This window comes from Hyla sarda, unplaced genomic scaffold (genome assembly GCF_029499605.1).
Source record: "Hyla sarda isolate aHylSar1 unplaced genomic scaffold, aHylSar1.hap1 scaffold_1214, whole genome shotgun sequence".
Classification (NCBI taxonomy): domain Eukaryota; kingdom Metazoa; phylum Chordata; class Amphibia; order Anura; family Hylidae; genus Hyla; species Hyla sarda.
In genome coordinates this window covers 93545-111412 of record NW_026607836.1, presented here as the reverse complement: position 1 = coordinate 111412, position 17868 = coordinate 93545, and the positions used below count along the sequence as shown (strand labels likewise).

At 43.9% G+C, this 17868-nt stretch overlaps 5 non-coding genes across 5 annotated transcripts; all 5 read left to right on the top strand.

The window, feature by feature from the left end:
- Positions 1–2002: 2002 nt before the first annotated feature.
- LOC130303348 (U2 spliceosomal RNA) lies at positions 2003–2193 on the top strand. The gene has a single exon (XR_008853441.1). It is a non-coding gene; the product is annotated as a U2 spliceosomal RNA (small nuclear RNA).
- A 2093-nt stretch (positions 2194–4286) lies between these two features.
- LOC130303347 (U2 spliceosomal RNA) lies at positions 4287–4477 on the top strand. The gene has a single exon (XR_008853440.1). It is a non-coding gene; the product is annotated as a U2 spliceosomal RNA (small nuclear RNA).
- Positions 4478–6567: 2090 nt separating this feature from the next.
- On the top strand, positions 6568–6758 carry LOC130303352 (U2 spliceosomal RNA). Its single transcript, XR_008853444.1, has one exon. It is a non-coding gene; the product is annotated as a U2 spliceosomal RNA (small nuclear RNA).
- A 2105-nt stretch (positions 6759–8863) lies between these two features.
- On the top strand, positions 8864–9054 carry LOC130303351 (U2 spliceosomal RNA). Its single transcript, XR_008853443.1, has one exon. It is a non-coding gene; the product is annotated as a U2 spliceosomal RNA (small nuclear RNA).
- A 2097-nt stretch (positions 9055–11151) lies between these two features.
- On the top strand, positions 11152–11342 carry LOC130303346 (U2 spliceosomal RNA). The gene has a single exon (XR_008853439.1). It is a non-coding gene; the product is annotated as a U2 spliceosomal RNA (small nuclear RNA).
- Positions 11343–17868: the final 6526 nt, after the last annotated feature.

Here is a 17868-nt window from a genome sequence, read left to right as displayed (position 1 = left end):
TGCTGCAGCCAAAAAACAAAAGGTGGTGCTGCTGCTGCTTCTGCTGCTTCTGCTTCTGCTTGTGTCTGGCCCCTGTTGGAGCGTCCAGGCACAGGACTTCTGCTGCTGCTGACTAAATGGCCTCCTTAATTGGATCATTTGAGTAGCCAGCACACCTGTGCAGGTAGGGCATGACATGATAGGCAGCTGCCTTGATAGCGGGTGGGTGCTGAATGTTCCTAATTGACAAAATAAGATTAATGCTTATGAAGAAATATAAAATCTCATCCCTTCCCCAATATCGCGCCACACCCCTACCCCTTAATTCCCTGGTTGAACGTGATGGACATATGTCTTTTTTCGACCGTACTAACTATGTAACTATGTAACATAACATGGGGGGGGGGGGGTCTCCTGGCTGTTCACACAGGTGTGTCATTGCTGTACATTGACCATGCATTGCTTCTGTGGTATTGCAAAGGCAAAGACAAATGCTTCCAGCCATCCATTGCACTAATGGATTGGTCATCAGCTGGCTGTCTATGTCCCGCATCAATATAGACCAAAGTACAGAGGGTTAGGCTATGCTATTGTGCACCTACCTGATGCATCAGAAGGTGCGAGGCCCTTGCTAAATTCTGTGCACAGACTTTGAGATCTATGCTTTAGACTGTATCTAAACCTGCTCCAACATGGACTGACATTCTGGCCTACTTTCAGCCGATGCGACTTGTCTGTCGCTGAACAGTCGCTTTTTATGTATTCAGCACCTATGTATAATGTTGTAAAAATGCTCTAGAAGCTAAAGTCGCAGAAATGTCACACATATTTGGCCTGCAACTTTCTGTGCGACAAATTCAGACAGGAAAAATCAGTATAAATCCTTAGAAAATTATCCCCCAGTGTCTCCATCTGCTGGCGGTATTGAATAAGCATTGCTGCACTGATGGGGTATGCATTAGACGAAAAAAAAGAAGAAAAAGAAGAATAATACGCCCAGAAAAGAGGCGAAAAGGAGAAAAACGTAAAAAAACGTGAAAAAAAAGTAAGAGGAAGAGAAGGGAAAAAAAGGTGGAAATGGGTTTAAAAGTGATTTCGGCGGAGAGAATATATATATATATATATATATATATATATATATATATATATATGCGCACACACACACATAGATATAAACGTATTCTCCGTTGAGATATTGCAGCCGCTGCTGTGTCCAGGCCCAGGAGCCTTAGCACTGTGCTGTGATGTCACTCAATACCACTGACATCACTAGGTGTAAACAACATCTCTCCTTTGCTGTGTATGTGACTATGGAGCTGTTTGGTGATGTCGTCTATTACGGCCTTCATAGAAGCAACAGGAGATTGTTGCATCCATCTTGAACCCTCAGAACTACAGTGCTATGATGTCACTCACTTCCACAGGCCTTGCAGAGTGTAAACAACAACAACCCAGCTTTGTTGTGTATGTAACCAAAGGGATTTGTGATGTCACCTAGAACCTTCACAGCAGCGACAGCTTTATGAGGAGCATCAGCACTGCTCTGCCTGAGCAGAACCATCACCGCCATAGGTTGTCAAATAACCCGGATTTAACCCACACAGGTAAGTCCAATGGGGTGCAGGCATGTCCTCTATGCTTACAGCTTCCCGTGGGTGTTGGTTTGATACCGTTTGGGGACAGCCAAGGAGGCATCTGCAGGCAACAAAGGTAGGTGTGTGCTTGTGTGTGTGTTTCCTATGCAGATCCTAAGCCCAGTGTCACATGCAAGTAGGAGGAGTAAGAAGGGTTCCTGGCAAATCCGGGTTATGGATTGCATTTAAAAAGGCCCCGTGGGAGTGCAATGGGCCCCTGTCTTGCTGCTTAGCAATAATGGTATGGGTTTAGGTTCTGCTGTGTGTACTGGTGGTTGACTGCCCCCCAGCCCAGAGTGTGCATGGAAAATTGTCTGGCAGCCTCCCTGACAGCAAGCAGTGATAGTGCCCATGAAGGGGACCTTGTTGGGCCCGCCCCTTTCACGGTTATCGCTTCTCGGCCTTTTGGCTAAGATCAAGTGTAGTATCTGTTCTTATCAGTTTAATATCTGATACGTCCCCTATCTGGGGACCATATATTAAATGGATTTTTGAGAACGGGGGCCGATTTCGAAGCTTGCTTCCGTCGCCCTATGCATTGACCCGATATGGCAGTATCTTCGGGTACAGTGCACCACCCCCTTACAGGGTTAAAAAGAAAGATTCCTACTTTCATTGCTACCTGCTTGCTGGCTAGCCAGCTAGCCAGCCCTGTGGGCCTTGCTGCTGCTGCAGCCAAAAAACAAAAGGTGGTGCTGCTGCTGCTTCTGCTGCTTCTGCTTCTGCTTGTGTCTGGCCCCTGTTGGAGCGTCCAGGCACAGGACTTCTGCTGCTGCTGACTAAATGGCCTCCTTAATTGGATCATTTGAGTAGCCAGCACACCTGTGCAGGTAGGGCATGACATGATAGGCAGCTGCCTTGATAGCGGGTGGGTGCTGAATGTTCCTAATTGACAAAATAAGATTAATGCTTATGAAGAAATATAAAATCTCATCCCTTCCCCAATATCGCGCCACACCCCTACCCCTTAATTCCCTGGTTGAACGTGATGGACATATGTCTTTTTTCGACCGTACTAACTATGTAACTATGTAACATAACATGGGGGGGGGGGGTCTCCTGGCTGTTCACACAGGTGTGTCATTGCTGTACATTGACCATGCATTGCTTCTGTGGTATTGCAAAGGCAAAGACAAATGCTTCCAGCCATCCATTGCACTAATGGATTGGTCATCAGCTGGCTGTCTATGTCCCGCATCAATATAGACCAAAGTACAGAGGGTTAGGCTATGCTATTGTGCACCTACCTGATGCATCAGAAGGTGCGAGGCCCTTGCTAAATTCTGTGCACAGACTTTGAGATCTATGCTTTAGACTGTATCTAAACCTGCTCCAACATGGACTGACATTCTGGCCTACTTTCAGCCGATGCGACTTGTCTGTCGCTGAACAGTCGCTTTTTATGTATTCAGCACCTATGTATAATGTTGTAAAAATGCTCTAGAAGCTAAAGTCGCAGAAATGTCACACATATTTGGCCTGCAACTTTCTGTGCGACAAATTCAGACAGGAAAAATCAGTATAAATCCTTAGAAAATTATCCCCCAGTGTCTCCATCTGCTGGCGGTATTGAATAAGCATTGCTGCACTGATGGGGTATGCATTAGACGAAAAAAAAGAAGAAAAAGAAGAATAATACGCCCAGAAAAGAGGCGAAAAGGAGAAAAACGTAAAAAAACGTGAAAAAAAAGTAAGAGGAAGAGAAGGGAAAAAAAGGTGGAAATGGGTTTAAAAGTGATTTCGGCGGAGAAATATATATATATATATATATATATATATATATATATATATATATATATATGCGCACACACACACATAGATATAAACGTATTCTCCGTTGAGATATTGCAGCCGCTGCTGTGTCCAGGCCCAGGAGCCTTAGCACTGTGCTGTGATGTCACTCAATACCACTGACATCACTAGGTGTAAACAACATCTCTCCTTTGCTGTGTATGTGACTATGGAGCTGTTTGGTGATGTCGTCTATTACGGCCTTCATAGAAGCAACAGGAGATTGTTGCATCCATCTTGAACCCTCAGAACTACAGTGCTATGATGTCACTCACTTCCACAGGCCTTGCAGAGTGTAAACAACAACAACCCAGCTTTGTTGTGTATGTAACCAAAGGGATTTGTGATGTCACCTAGAACCTTCACAGCAGCGACAGCTTTATGAGGAGCATCAGCACTGCTCTGCCTGAGCAGAACCATCACCGCCATAGGTTGTCAAATAACCCGGATTTAACCCACACAGGTAAGTCCAATGGGGTGCAGGCATGTCCTCTATGCTTACAGCTTCCCGTGGGTGTTGGTTTGATACCGTTTGGGGACAGCCAAGGAGGCATCTGCAGGCAACAAAGGTAGGTGTGTGCTTGTGTGTGTGTTTCCTATGCAGATCCTAAGCCCAGTGTCACATGCAAGTAGGAGGAGTAAGAAGGGTTCCTGGCAAATCCGGGTTATGGATTGCATTTAAAAAGGCCCCGTGGGAGTGCAATGGGCCCCTGTCTTGCTGCTTAGCAATAATGGTATGGGTTTAGGTTCTGCTGTGTGTACTGGTGGTTGACTGCCCCCCAGCCCAGAGTGTGCATGGAAAATTGTCTGGCAGCCTCCCTGACAGCAAGCAGTGATAGTGCCCATGAAGGGGACCTTGTTGGGCCCGCCCCTTTCACGGTTATCGCTTCTCGGCCTTTTGGCTAAGATCAAGTGTAGTATCTGTTCTTATCAGTTTAATATCTGATACGTCCCCTATCTGGGGACCATATATTAAATGGATTTTTGAGAACGGGGGCCGATTTCGAAGCTTGCTTCCGTCGCCCTATGCATTGACCCGATATGGCAGTATCTTCGGGTACAGTGCACCACCCCCTTACAGGGTTAAAAAGAAAGATTCCTACTTTCATTGCTACCTGCTTGCTGGCTAGCCAGCTAGCCAGCCCTGTGGGCCTTGCTGCTGCTGCAGCCAAAAAACAAAAGGTGGTGCTGCTGCTGCTTCTGCTGCTTCTGCTTCTGCTTGTGTCTGGCCCCTGTTGGAGCGTCCAGGCACAGGACTTCTGCTGCTGCTGACTAAATGGCCTCCTTAATTGGATCATTTGAGTAGCCAGCACACCTGTGCAGGTAGGGCATGACATGATAGGCAGCTGCCTTGATAGCGGGTGGGTGCTGAATGTTCCTAATTGACAAAATAAGATTAATGCTTATGAAGAAATATAAAATCTCATCCCTTCCCCAATATCGCGCCACACCCCTACCCCTTAATTCCCTGGTTGAACGTGATGGACATATGTCTTTTTTCGACCGTACTAACTATGTAACTATGTAACATAACATGGGGGGGGGGGTCTCCTGGCTGTTCACACAGGTGTGTCATTGCTGTACATTGACCATGCATTGCTTCTGTGGTATTGCAAAGGCAAAGACAAATGCTTCCAGCCATCCATTGCACTAATGGATTGGTCATCAGCTGGCTGTCTATGTCCCGCATCAATATAGACCAAAGTACAGAGGGTTAGGCTATGCTATTGTGCACCTACCTGATGCATCAGAAGGTGCGAGGCCCTTGCTAAATTCTGTGCACAGACTTTGAGATCTATGCTTTAGACTGTATCTAAACCTGCTCCAACATGGACTGACATTCTGGCCTACTTTCAGCCGATGCGACTTGTCTGTCGCTGAACAGTCGCTTTTTATGTATTCAGCACCTATGTATAATGTTGTAAAAATGCTCTAGAAGCTAAAGTCGCAGAAATGTCACACATATTTGGCCTGCAACTTTCTGTGCGACAAATTCAGACAGGAAAAATCAGTATAAATCCTTAGAAAATTATCCCCCAGTGTCTCCATCTGCTGGCGGTATTGAATAAGCATTGCTGCACTGATGGGGTATGCATTAGACGAAAAAAAAGAAGAAAAAGAAGAATAATACGCCCAGAAAAGAGGCGAAAAGGAGAAAAACGTAAAAAAACGTGAAAAAAAAGTAAGAGGAAGAGAAGGGAAAAAAAGGTGGAAATGGGTTTAAAAGTGATTTCGGCGGAGAAATATATATATATATATATATATATATATATATATATATATATATATATGCGCACACACACACATAGATATAAACGTATTCTCCGTTGAGATATTGCAGCCGCTGCTGTGTCCAGGCCCAGGAGCCTTAGCACTGTGCTGTGATGTCACTCAATACCACTGACATCACTAGGTGTAAACAACATCTCTCCTTTGCTGTGTATGTGACTATGGAGCTGTTTGGTGATGTCGTCTATTACGGCCTTCATAGAAGCAACAGGAGATTGTTGCATCCATCTTGAACCCTCAGAACTACAGTGCTATGATGTCACTCACTTCCACAGGCCTTGCAGAGTGTAAACAACAACAACCCAGCTTTGTTGTGTATGTAACCAAAGGGATTTGTGATGTCACCTAGAACCTTCACAGCAGCGACAGCTTTATGAGGAGCATCAGCACTGCTCTGCCTGAGCAGAACCATCACCGCCATAGGTTGTCAAATAACCCGGATTTAACCCACACAGGTAAGTCCAATGGGGTGCAGGCATGTCCTCTATGCTTACAGCTTCCCGTGGGTGTTGGTTTGATACCGTTTGGGGACAGCCAAGGAGGCATCTGCAGGCAACAAAGGTAGGTGTGTGCTTGTGTGTGTGTTTCCTATGCAGATCCTAAGCCCAGTGTCACATGCAAGTAGGAGGAGTAAGAAGGGTTCCTGGCAAATCCGGGTTATGGATTGCATTTAAAAAGGCCCCGTGGGAGTGCAATGGGCCCCTGTCTTGCTGCTTAGCAATAATGGTATGGGTTTAGGTTCTGCTGTGTGTACTGGTGGTTGACTGCCCCCCAGCCCAGAGTGTGCATGGAAAATTGTCTGGCAGCCTCCCTGACAGCAAGCAGTGATAGTGCCCATGAAGGGGACCTTGTTGGGCCCGCCCCTTTCACGGTTATCGCTTCTCGGCCTTTTGGCTAAGATCAAGTGTAGTATCTGTTCTCATCAGTTTAATATCTGATACGTCCCCTATCTGGGGACCATATATTAAATGGATTTTTGAGAACGGGGGCCGATTTCGAAGCTTGCTTCCGTCGCCCTATGCATTGACCCGTTATGGCAGTATCTTCGGGTACAGTGCACCACCCCCTTACAGGGTTAAAAAGAAAGATTCCTACTTTCATTGCTACCTGCTTGCTGGCTAGCCAGCTAGCCAGCCCTGTGGGCCTTGCTGCTGCTGCAGCCAAAAAACAAAAGGTGGTGCTGCTGCTGCTTCTGCTGCTTCTGCTGCTTCTGCTTCTGCTTGTGTCTGGCCCCTGTTGGAGCGTCCAGGCACAGGACTTCTGCTGCTGCTGACTAAATGGCCTCCTTAATTGGATCATTTGAGTAGCCAGCACACCTGTGCAGGTAGGGCATGACATGATAGGCAGCTGCCTTGATAGCGGGTGGGTGCTGAATGTTCCTAATTGACAAAATAAGATTAATGCTTATGAAGAAATATAAAATCTCATCCCTTCCCCAATATCGCGCCACACCCCTACCCCTTAATTCCCTGGTTGAACGTGATGGACATATGTCTTTTTTCGACCGTACTAACTATGTAACTATGTAACATAACATGGGGGGGGGGGTCTCCTGGCTGTTCACACAGGTGTGTCATTGCTGTACATTGACCATGCATTGCTTCTGTGGTATTGCAAAGGCAAAGACAAATGCTTCCAGCCATCCATTGCACTAATGGATTGGTCATCAGCTGGCTGTCTATGTCCCGCATCAATATAGACCAAAGTACAGAGGGTTAGGCTATGCTATTGTGCACCTACCTGATGCATCAGAAGGTGCGAGGCCCTTGCTAAATTCTGTGCACAGACTTTGAGATCTATGCTTTAGACTGTATCTAAACCTGCTCCAACATGGACTGACATTCTGGCCTACTTTCAGCCGATGCGACTTGTCTGTCGCTGAACAGTCGCTTTTTATGTATTCAGCACCTATGTATAATGTTGTAAAAATGCTCTAGAAGCTAAAGTCGCAGAAATGTCACACATATTTGGCCTGCAACTTTCTGTGCGACAAATTCAGACAGGAAAAATCAGTATAAATCCTTAGAAAATTATCCCCCAGTGTCTCCATCTGCTGGCGGTATTGAATAAGCATTGCTGCACTGATGGGGTATGCATTAGACGAAAAAAAAGAAGAAAAAGAAGAATAATACGCCCAGAAAAGAGGCGAAAAGGAGAAAAACGTAAAAAAACGTGAAAAAAAAGTAAGAGGAAGAGAAGGGAAAAAAAGGTGGAAATGGGTTTAAAAGTGATTTCGGCGGAGATATATATATATATATATATATATATATATATATATATATATATATATATATATATGCGCACACACACACATAGATATAAACGTATTCTCCGTTGAGATATTGCAGCCGCTGCTGTGTCCAGGCCCAGGAGCCTTAGCACTGTGCTGTGATGTCACTCAATACCACTGACATCACTAGGTGTAAACAACATCTCTCCTTTGCTGTGTATGTGACTATGGAGCTGTTTGGTGATGTCGTCTATTACGGCCTTCATAGAAGCAACAGGAGATTGTTGCATCCATCTTGAACCCTCAGAACTACAGTGCTATGATGTCACTCACTTCCACAGGCCTTGCAGAGTGTAAACAACAACAACCCAGCTTTGTTGTGTATGTAACCAAAGGGATTTGTGATGTCACCTAGAACCTTCACAGCAGCGACAGCTTTATGAGGAGCATCAGCACTGCTCTGCCTGAGCAGAACCATCACCGCCATAGGTTGTCAAATAACCCGGATTTAACCCACACAGGTAAGTCCAATGGGGTGCAGGCATGTCCTCTATGCTTACAGCTTCCCGTGGGTGTTGGTTTGATACCGTTTGGGGACAGCCAAGGAGGCATCTGCAGGCAACAAAGGTAGGTGTGTGCTTGTGTGTGTGTTTCCTATGCAGATCCTAAGCCCAGTGTCACATGCAAGTAGGAGGAGTAAGAAGGGTTCCTGGCAAATCCGGGTTATGGATTGCATTTAAAAAGGCCCCGTGGGAGTGCAATGGGCCCCTGTCTTGCTGCTTAGCAATAATGGTATGGGTTTAGGTTCTGCTGTGTGTACTGGTGGTTGACTGCCCCCCAGCCCAGAGTGTGCATGGAAAATTGTCTGGCAGCCTCCCTGACAGCAAGCAGTGATAGTGCCCATGAAGGGGACCTTGTTGGGCCCGCCCCTTTCACGGTTATCGCTTCTCGGCCTTTTGGCTAAGATCAAGTGTAGTATCTGTTCTCATCAGTTTAATATCTGATACGTCCCCTATCTGGGGACCATATATTAAATGGATTTTTGAGAACGGGGGCCGATTTCGAAGCTTGCTTCCGTCGCCCTATGCATTGACCCGTTATGGCAGTATCTTCGGGTACAGTGCACCACCCCCTTACAGGGTTAAAAAGAAAGATTCCTACTTTCATTGCTACCTGCTTGCTGGCTAGCCAGCTAGCCAGCCCTGTGGGCCTTGCTGCTGCTGCAGCCAAAAAACAAAAGGTGGTGCTGCTGCTGCTTCTGCTGCTTCTGCTGCTTCTGCTTCTGCTTGTGTCTGGCCCCTGTTGGAGCGTCCAGGCACAGGACTTCTGCTGCTGCTGACTAAATGGCCTCCTTAATTGGATCATTTGAGTAGCCAGCACACCTGTGCAGGTAGGGCATGACATGATAGGCAGCTGCCTTGATAGCGGGTGGGTGCTGAATGTTCCTAATTGACAAAATAAGATTAATGCTTATGAAGAAATATAAAATCTCATCCCTTCCCCAATATCGCGCCACACCCCTACCCCTTAATTCCCTGGTTGAACGTGATGGACATATGTCTTTTTTCGACCGTACTAACTATGTAACTATGTAACATAACATGGGGGGGGGGGTCTCCTGGCTGTTCACACAGGTGTGTCATTGCTGTACATTGACCATGCATTGCTTCTGTGGTATTGCAAAGGCAAAGACAAATGCTTCCAGCCATCCATTGCACTAATGGATTGGTCATCAGCTGGCTGTCTATGTCCCGCATCAATATAGACCAAAGTACAGAGGGTTAGGCTATGCTATTGTGCACCTACCTGATGCATCAGAAGGTGCGAGGCCCTTGCTAAATTCTGTGCACAGACTTTGAGATCTATGCTTTAGACTGTATCTAAACCTGCTCCAACATGGACTGACATTCTGGCCTACTTTCAGCCGATGCGACTTGTCTGTCGCTGAACAGTCGCTTTTTATGTATTCAGCACCTATGTATAATGTTGTAAAAATGCTCTAGAAGCTAAAGTCGCAGAAATGTCACACATATTTGGCCTGCAACTTTCTGTGCGACAAATTCAGACAGGAAAAATCAGTATAAATCCTTAGAAAATTATCCCCCAGTGTCTCCATCTGCTGGCGGTATTGAATAAGCATTGCTGCACTGATGGGGTATGCATTAGACGAAAAAAAAGAAGAAAAAGAAGAATAATACGCCCAGAAAAGAGGCGAAAAGGAGAAAAACGTAAAAAAACGTGAAAAAAAAGTAAGAGGAAGAGAAGGGAAAAAAAGGTGGAAATGGGTTTAAAAGTGATTTCGGCGGAGATATATATATATATATATATATATATATATATATATATATATATATATGCGCACACACACACATAGATATAAACGTATTCTCCGTTGAGATATTGCAGCCGCTGCTGTGTCCAGGCCCAGGAGCCTTAGCACTGTGCTGTGATGTCACTCAATACCACTGACATCACTAGGTGTAAACAACATCTCTCCTTTGCTGTGTATGTGACTATGGAGCTGTTTGGTGATGTCGTCTATTACGGCCTTCATAGAAGCAACAGGAGATTGTTGCATCCATCTTGAACCCTCAGAACTACAGTGCTATGATGTCACTCACTTCCACAGGCCTTGCAGAGTGTAAACAACAACAACCCAGCTTTGTTGTGTATGTAACCAAAGGGATTTGTGATGTCACCTAGAACCTTCACAGCAGCGACAGCTTTATGAGGAGCATCAGCACTGCTCTGCCTGAGCAGAACCATCACCGCCATAGGTTGTCAAATAACCCGGATTTAACCCACACAGGTAAGTCCAATGGGGTGCAGGCATGTCCTCTATGCTTACAGCTTCCCGTGGGTGTTGGTTTGATACCGTTTGGGGACAGCCAAGGAGGCATCTGCAGGCAACAAAGGTAGGTGTGTGCTTGTGTGTGTGTTTCCTATGCAGATCCTAAGCCCAGTGTCACATGCAAGTAGGAGGAGTAAGAAGGGTTCCTGGCAAATCCGGGTTATGGATTGCATTTAAAAAGGCCCCGTGGGAGTGCAATGGGCCCCTGTCTTGCTGCTTAGCAATAATGGTATGGGTTTAGGTTCTGCTGTGTGTACTGGTGGTTGACTGCCCCCCAGCCCAGAGTGTGCATGGAAAATTGTCTGGCAGCCTCCCTGACAGCAAGCAGTGATAGTGCCCATGAAGGGGACCTTGTTGGGCCCGCCCCTTTCACGGTTATCGCTTCTCGGCCTTTTGGCTAAGATCAAGTGTAGTATCTGTTCTTATCAGTTTAATATCTGATACGTCCCCTATCTGGGGACCATATATTAAATGGATTTTTGAGAACGGGGGCCGATTTCGAAGCTTGCTTCCGTCGCCCTATGCATTGACCCGATATGGCAGTATCTTCGGGTACAGTGCACCACCCCCTTACAGGGTTAAAAAGAAAGATTCCTACTTTCATTGCTACCTGCTTGCTGGCTAGCCAGCTAGCCAGCCCTGTGGGCCTTGCTGCTGCTGCAGCCAAAAAACAAAAGGTGGTGCTGCTGCTGCTTCTGCTGCTTCTGCTTCTGCTTGTGTCTGGCCCCTGTTGGAGCGTCCAGGCACAGGACTTCTGCTGCTGCTGACTAAATGGCCTCCTTAATTGGATCATTTGAGTAGCCAGCACACCTGTGCAGGTAGGGCATGACATGATAGGCAGCTGCCTTGATAGCGGGTGGGTGCTGAATGTTCCTAATTGACAAAATAAGATTAATGCTTATGAAGAAATATAAAATCTCATCCCTTCCCCAATATCGCGCCACACCCCTACCCCTTAATTCCCTGGTTGAACGTGATGGACATATGTCTTTTTTCGACCGTACTAACTATGTAACTATGTAACATAACATGGGGGGGGGGGGTCTCCTGGCTGTTCACACAGGTGTGTCATTGCTGTACATTGACCATGCATTGCTTCTGTGGTATTGCAAAGGCAAAGACAAATGCTTCCAGCCATCCATTGCACTAATGGATTGGTCATCAGCTGGCTGTCTATGTCCCGCATCAATATAGACCAAAGTACAGAGGGTTAGGCTATGCTATTGTGCACCTACCTGATGCATCAGAAGGTGCGAGGCCCTTGCTAAATTCTGTGCACAGACTTTGAGATCTATGCTTTAGACTGTATCTAAACCTGCTCCAACATGGACTGACATTCTGGCCTACTTTCAGCCGATGCGACTTGTCTGTCGCTGAACAGTCGCTTTTTATGTATTCAGCACCTATGTATAATGTTGTAAAAATGCTCTAGAAGCTAAAGTCGCAGAAATGTCACACATATTTGGCCTGCAACTTTCTGTGCGACAAATTCAGACAGGAAAAATCAGTATAAATCCTTAGAAAATTATCCCCCAGTGTCTCCATCTGCTGGCGGTATTGAATAAGCATTGCTGCACTGATGGGGTATGCATTAGACGAAAAAAAAGAAGAAAAAGAAGAATAATACGCCCAGAAAAGAGGCGAAAAGGAGAAAAACGTAAAAAAACGTGAAAAAAAAGTAAGAGGAAGAGAAGGGAAAAAAAGGTGGAAATGGGTTTAAAAGTGATTTCGGCGGAGAAATATATATATATATATATATATATATATATATATATATATATATATGCGCACACACACACATAGATATAAACGTATTCTCCGTTGAGATATTGCAGCCGTTGCTGTGTCCAGGCCCAGGAGCCTTAGCACTGTGCTGTGATGTCACTCAATACCACTGACATCACTAGGTGTAAACAACATCTCTCCTTTGCTGTGTATGTGACTATGGAGCTGTTTGGTGATGTCGTCTATTACGGCCTTCATAGAAGCAACAGGAGATTGTTGCATCCATCTTGAACCCTCAGAACTACAGTGCTATGATGTCACTCACTTCCACAGGCCTTGCAGAGTGTAAACAACAACAACCCAGCTTTGTTGTGTATGTAACCAAAGGGATTTGTGATGTCACCTAGAACCTTCACAGCAGCGACAGCTTTATGAGGAGCATCAGCACTGCTCTGCCTGAGCAGAACCATCACCGCCATAGGTTGTCAAATAACCCGGATTTAACCCACACAGGTAAGTCCAATGGGGTGCAGGCATGTCCTCTATGCTTACAGCTTCCCGTGGGTGTTGGTTTGATACCGTTTGGGGACAGCCAAGGAGGCATCTGCAGGCAACAAAGGTAGGTGTGTGCTTGTGTGTGTGTTTCCTATGCAGATCCTAAGCCCAGTGTCACATGCAAGTAGGAGGAGTAAGAAGGGTTCCTGGCAAATCCGGGTTATGGATTGCATTTAAAAAGGCCCCGTGGGAGTGCAATGGGCCCCTGTCTTGCTGCTTAGCAATAATGGTATGGGTTTAGGTTCTGCTGTGTGTACTGGTGGTTGACTGCCCCCCAGCCCAGAGTGTGCATGGAAAATTGTCTGGCAGCCTCCCTGACAGCAAGCAGTGATAGTGCCCATGAAGGGGACCTTGTTGGGCCCGCCCCTTTCACGGTTATCGCTTCTCGGCCTTTTGGCTAAGATCTTGTATCTTGTCAAGGGGCTCTGAGTTCGTCGAACCTTCGGCCTTGAGGCATCGGCGGTTTTTTAGCCGTCTTAAGCCTCATGCTGCTATAGGAGGAGGACTTACAAAGAACGGGAAGGCGATCCCCCATGGCGACCCTTAGGTTTGCTGCGCATACTGAAACTCGGATTAAGAACACCTTCCGTATTGAAGTGGATGAGGAGAAAAAGGAGAAGATGACTTTGGAATTTTTTGTCAAGAGAATTATGCTGGATTTATTGCACATTCAGAGAGAAGATGTGTTTTGCCTAAAAGACCCAGGTAAAGGACTTTTCATTCTTACCTTGACTTCCGCATCTGCATGTGACCATATGTTTGAGAAAGTTCGGGAGCTTGCCAATGAGGAGGATATGAAAGGACTTGTTTTCATTGCTCTATATTCTAATGGCGATGTTCCACTGGTGGTTACTATGCACGATCCATACGTGGATATAAGAGACATTGTCTTATTTTTAAACCAATATTGTGCGGAAGTCAAATACTCTCATAAAATAATGAATGCAATGGACTTTTGGACTGGAAAGCATAAGTTTGCTGTTAAGTTCAGAGAAGATGTGAGAGGAATTGGAGGTCTGTGTCGCCCACCTGCAAATTTTTTAATTGGGCGTAAACGTGGCTATTTATTCTACCCTGGGATGCCGTATTATTGCAGGAAATGCCATGAATATGGTCATACACAAGAATCTTGCAAAGAGGAAGTGGTTATTTGCAAAAGATGTGGCCAAAAAGGCCACACCACTTTTGACTGTCAAAATGAGATTCTGTGTAATGTGTGTAAGCAGAAAGGACACGCTTTTAAGGATTGTCCTCAACGCTCCTGGGCCAATATTGTGGCTACGTCGGCTGGTCCCTCGATGAGGAAGAGCTCCATGGATGCTGTGCCTGTGCCTAAGACCCACACCCTGAAAGTGATGCCTGAGTCTTCTGCTACCGGAATTCCTGTGATACCTGCTGTGGCTCATGTCTCCAAAAGCATTGTGTCCCCGGGGAAGGTCGTGGGACCTGAGACAGAAGTGAGGGGTTCTCCTCTCATGGAAGTTGAGGGTCCTGGACCGCCCAGAAGGGATACAGAGGAGATGGATGTAGAAGAACGGCGAAAGAGGAAAAGCAGAGACCGGAAAGAGGAAAAGGGCCTTAACATCAAAAGGAGTGGTCGAGTTAGTGCGGACGAGGGGAACGTGGAGATTGTCTGCCAAAAGGTTATAACAGCATCCGACCCTGTTAATATTGAGGAATTTGTGTCACCACCTACAGATTGGGGTTCTTTGTCTGAGGATAATGAATGACCCAGGAGCTACCAAGTGTTAATATCTCCTCCTTCAATGTGAGGAGTTTGAAGAGCCCAGAGAGGAGGGCTGCTTTATTTTCTTTCTTGTCTTCTTTGCCTACAGACATTTTATTTTTACAGGAATGTGCCATTGATTATGATATCAATTATTCATCTTTGAGATCTGAATGGACTCTTGGCCCGTCTGTGTGGTCAGGGGATAATGAGAGGAAAGTGACTGGTGTTGGCATACTGTTCAAGAGCAGTGAGTATAAAGTTACCTCCTTCACAGACATTGTACCCGGTAGAGCCCTGCTCGTTCATATTATTTATAATGACATGAATATGAGACTTTTAAATGTATATGCCTCTCCAGATAAGGATGAAAGATCTGATTTATTAGAGAAAATTCAGTTTTATTTACCGGGTTCATCCCCGCTTATCATCGCTGGTGATTTTAATTGTATAATGGCAGGAGAGGAGCGGGCTGGAGGATCTGAACAAAGGAAAGATAAGACTGAAAAACAACTAAAGGATTTTATAGTTGATTTTAATTTAAAAGATTTGTGGAGAACCTCTTTCCCTAATGACCCTGGGTATACCTGGGGGAATAGCCTTTATATGTCAAGGATTGATTATATTTTTGCTTCTGGATTTGCATTTTATGGGAATATGCAATTGACTTCTACCTTTTTTTCAGATCATAAGATTTTATCTGCTACATGTAAGTTTGATGGGGTTTGCAGAGCCAAAGGAGTCTGGCGTCTGAATGTCTCTTTGCTTGAAGATGAAGAAATTAAATGTAATTTTATCTATCTTTTTAAAAAATTGCAGAACTCAAGGACTAATTTTAATTCTCTTTTAGCATGGTGGGAATTCTGCAAGGTAAAATTTAAAGAGTATTTTATTAAGATGGGTGTTAAAAAAACAAAAGAGAAATTGAAATGGTATAGAGATCTTAACACAAAACTACAAACCTATTATCAACTCAAAGAGCTGGGTGTATATGTAGACGATCTGATTTTAAGTGTTAAAAGTGATATTCAGAAGGCTATAACTAACAAAGGGAAAGAAATAATTTTTAACTCCAAAGTTGAATGTAAAGAGAAGGATGAAAAGTGTACAAGATTCTTTTTTAAAAAGGTAATGGAAACAAAAAAGTTAATGATTAACATTGAGGATGAAACTACTAATGTAGGAATATTATCCAAAGCTAAATCTTTTTATCAAGATCTATTTAATGAGAAGCCCATTGATATATCTGCTGCTAATTTTCTCCTAAGCACTTTAGATTGTGGTTTAAGTAAGGAGGACCAAGATGCACTTTGCACAGAAGTAAGATGCCAAGAATTAGAAATTGCTGCTAAAAGTTTATCCACAGGTAAAACACCAGGTTCTGATGGACTTCCTGTAGAGTTTTATAAAACCTTTTGGGAGATTTTTAAAGATGATTTGCTTAATATTTTTAAGGAGGCTTTTAATTCTGATGTTCTACCTTTATCTTGGAGGAGTGGTATAGTGTCTCTGATCCCCAAAAAGGGGGATAGGAACAGCTTAGAAAATTGGAGACCAATTACGCTTCTTAATGTTGATTATAAGATTATGTCCAAAATTTTTGTTAACAGAATGAAGCCGTTTTTGTACAAGGTCATCCATGTGGATCAGGTATGTGGTGTCCCAGGAAGGAGTGTAGCTGAACCTTTAAATGCTATTAGGGACGTCATATGGTATCAGCAAGAGCGGAATCAAAATCTAGCCATTCTATCTCTAGATTTTCATAAAGCGTTCGATAGAGTATCACATTGTTTTTTATGGATGGTTTTACAACGCATGGGTTTTCCTAACATATTTATTAAGCAAATTGCTCTCTTATATAAAGGTTCTTTTAGCAGGATTTTAATAAATGGTTTCCTTACAGATTTTATTAATTTATCATCAGGGGTAAAGCAAGGCTGCCCTCTGTCTCCTATACTGTTTATATGTGCAATAGAACCTCTGTTAAACTTAATAAGGAATGATAAAATAATAAAAGGAGTGCCAGTTCCTGGAGGTAATAGTGCCACCCTTAAAGTGTGTGGCTATATGGATGATATTAATGTTTTTTGTGAAAGTGCCTTCTCTTTACAAAGAGTTGTTGATGTTACTGATTTCTTTTGTAAAGCTTCTGCTTTTAAACTTAATTTATCTAAATGTGACTGTTTTTATATAGGTAAATGGGAAAACGTGCAAATACCAAACCTAAAATTACAGTCAGAAAAAATAAAAATCCTTGGAGTCATCTTTGATAAAAATAACAATGGTGAGGAAAGTTGGCTAATGGTAAAAGAAAAGGTAAAGAAAAAGGTAGACTTTTGGTCCCTTAGGAAATTATCCTTAGAAGGTAAAATTTTGGTGATTAAGGCTATGCTAATACCCATTATGCTCTATTTAAATATGATTTATCCTCCTAATGAACTTATGTCTAGGCAACTTCAGAGGATTCTCTTTGAGTTTCTATGGAGTTCTAAAGCAGAAAAATTAAAAAGAGATACTATGTATAAGTCACAAAAAAATGGAGGAAAACAGGTTCCCTGTATTAGAAAATTTTTATACTTAAGGTTTTTTAGTTGGTGTTTTAGGGGACTTTTTATGAAAAGTGTATGGTCCTGTTTTTTAAAGTACTCTGCGGGACATATTTTTAGAAAAAGAGAATGGGTGTTTTTATCATTATCTTCTCCTGTACTTTTAACTCCGCCTAAACATTATGCCATCTTAGAAAAAATTATACGTATGTATAACCTTAAAGACTTTGACTTGTTAACCTTGAGGGATGCTCGCAAGATAGAAGTACAGTTAAATTTGCAAGAAGAAATATGTATGGTCTCTAATTTTTCTTATAATAGGTGTGTACAAATATGGAAAAAGGTAAACGAGCCATATCTTTTTAATGAGCACAAGGATTTAGCATGGATGATTATCCATGAGTGTCTTCCGGTAAGATTTTTCCAATATAGAAGAGGTCTAAATGCTGTATGTGTCTGTCCCCGGGATAATTGCAATATAGATGAAACTGTTTTGCACCTTTTCTGGAATTGTTATTTTGCACAAAAGGTTTTTAGACTAA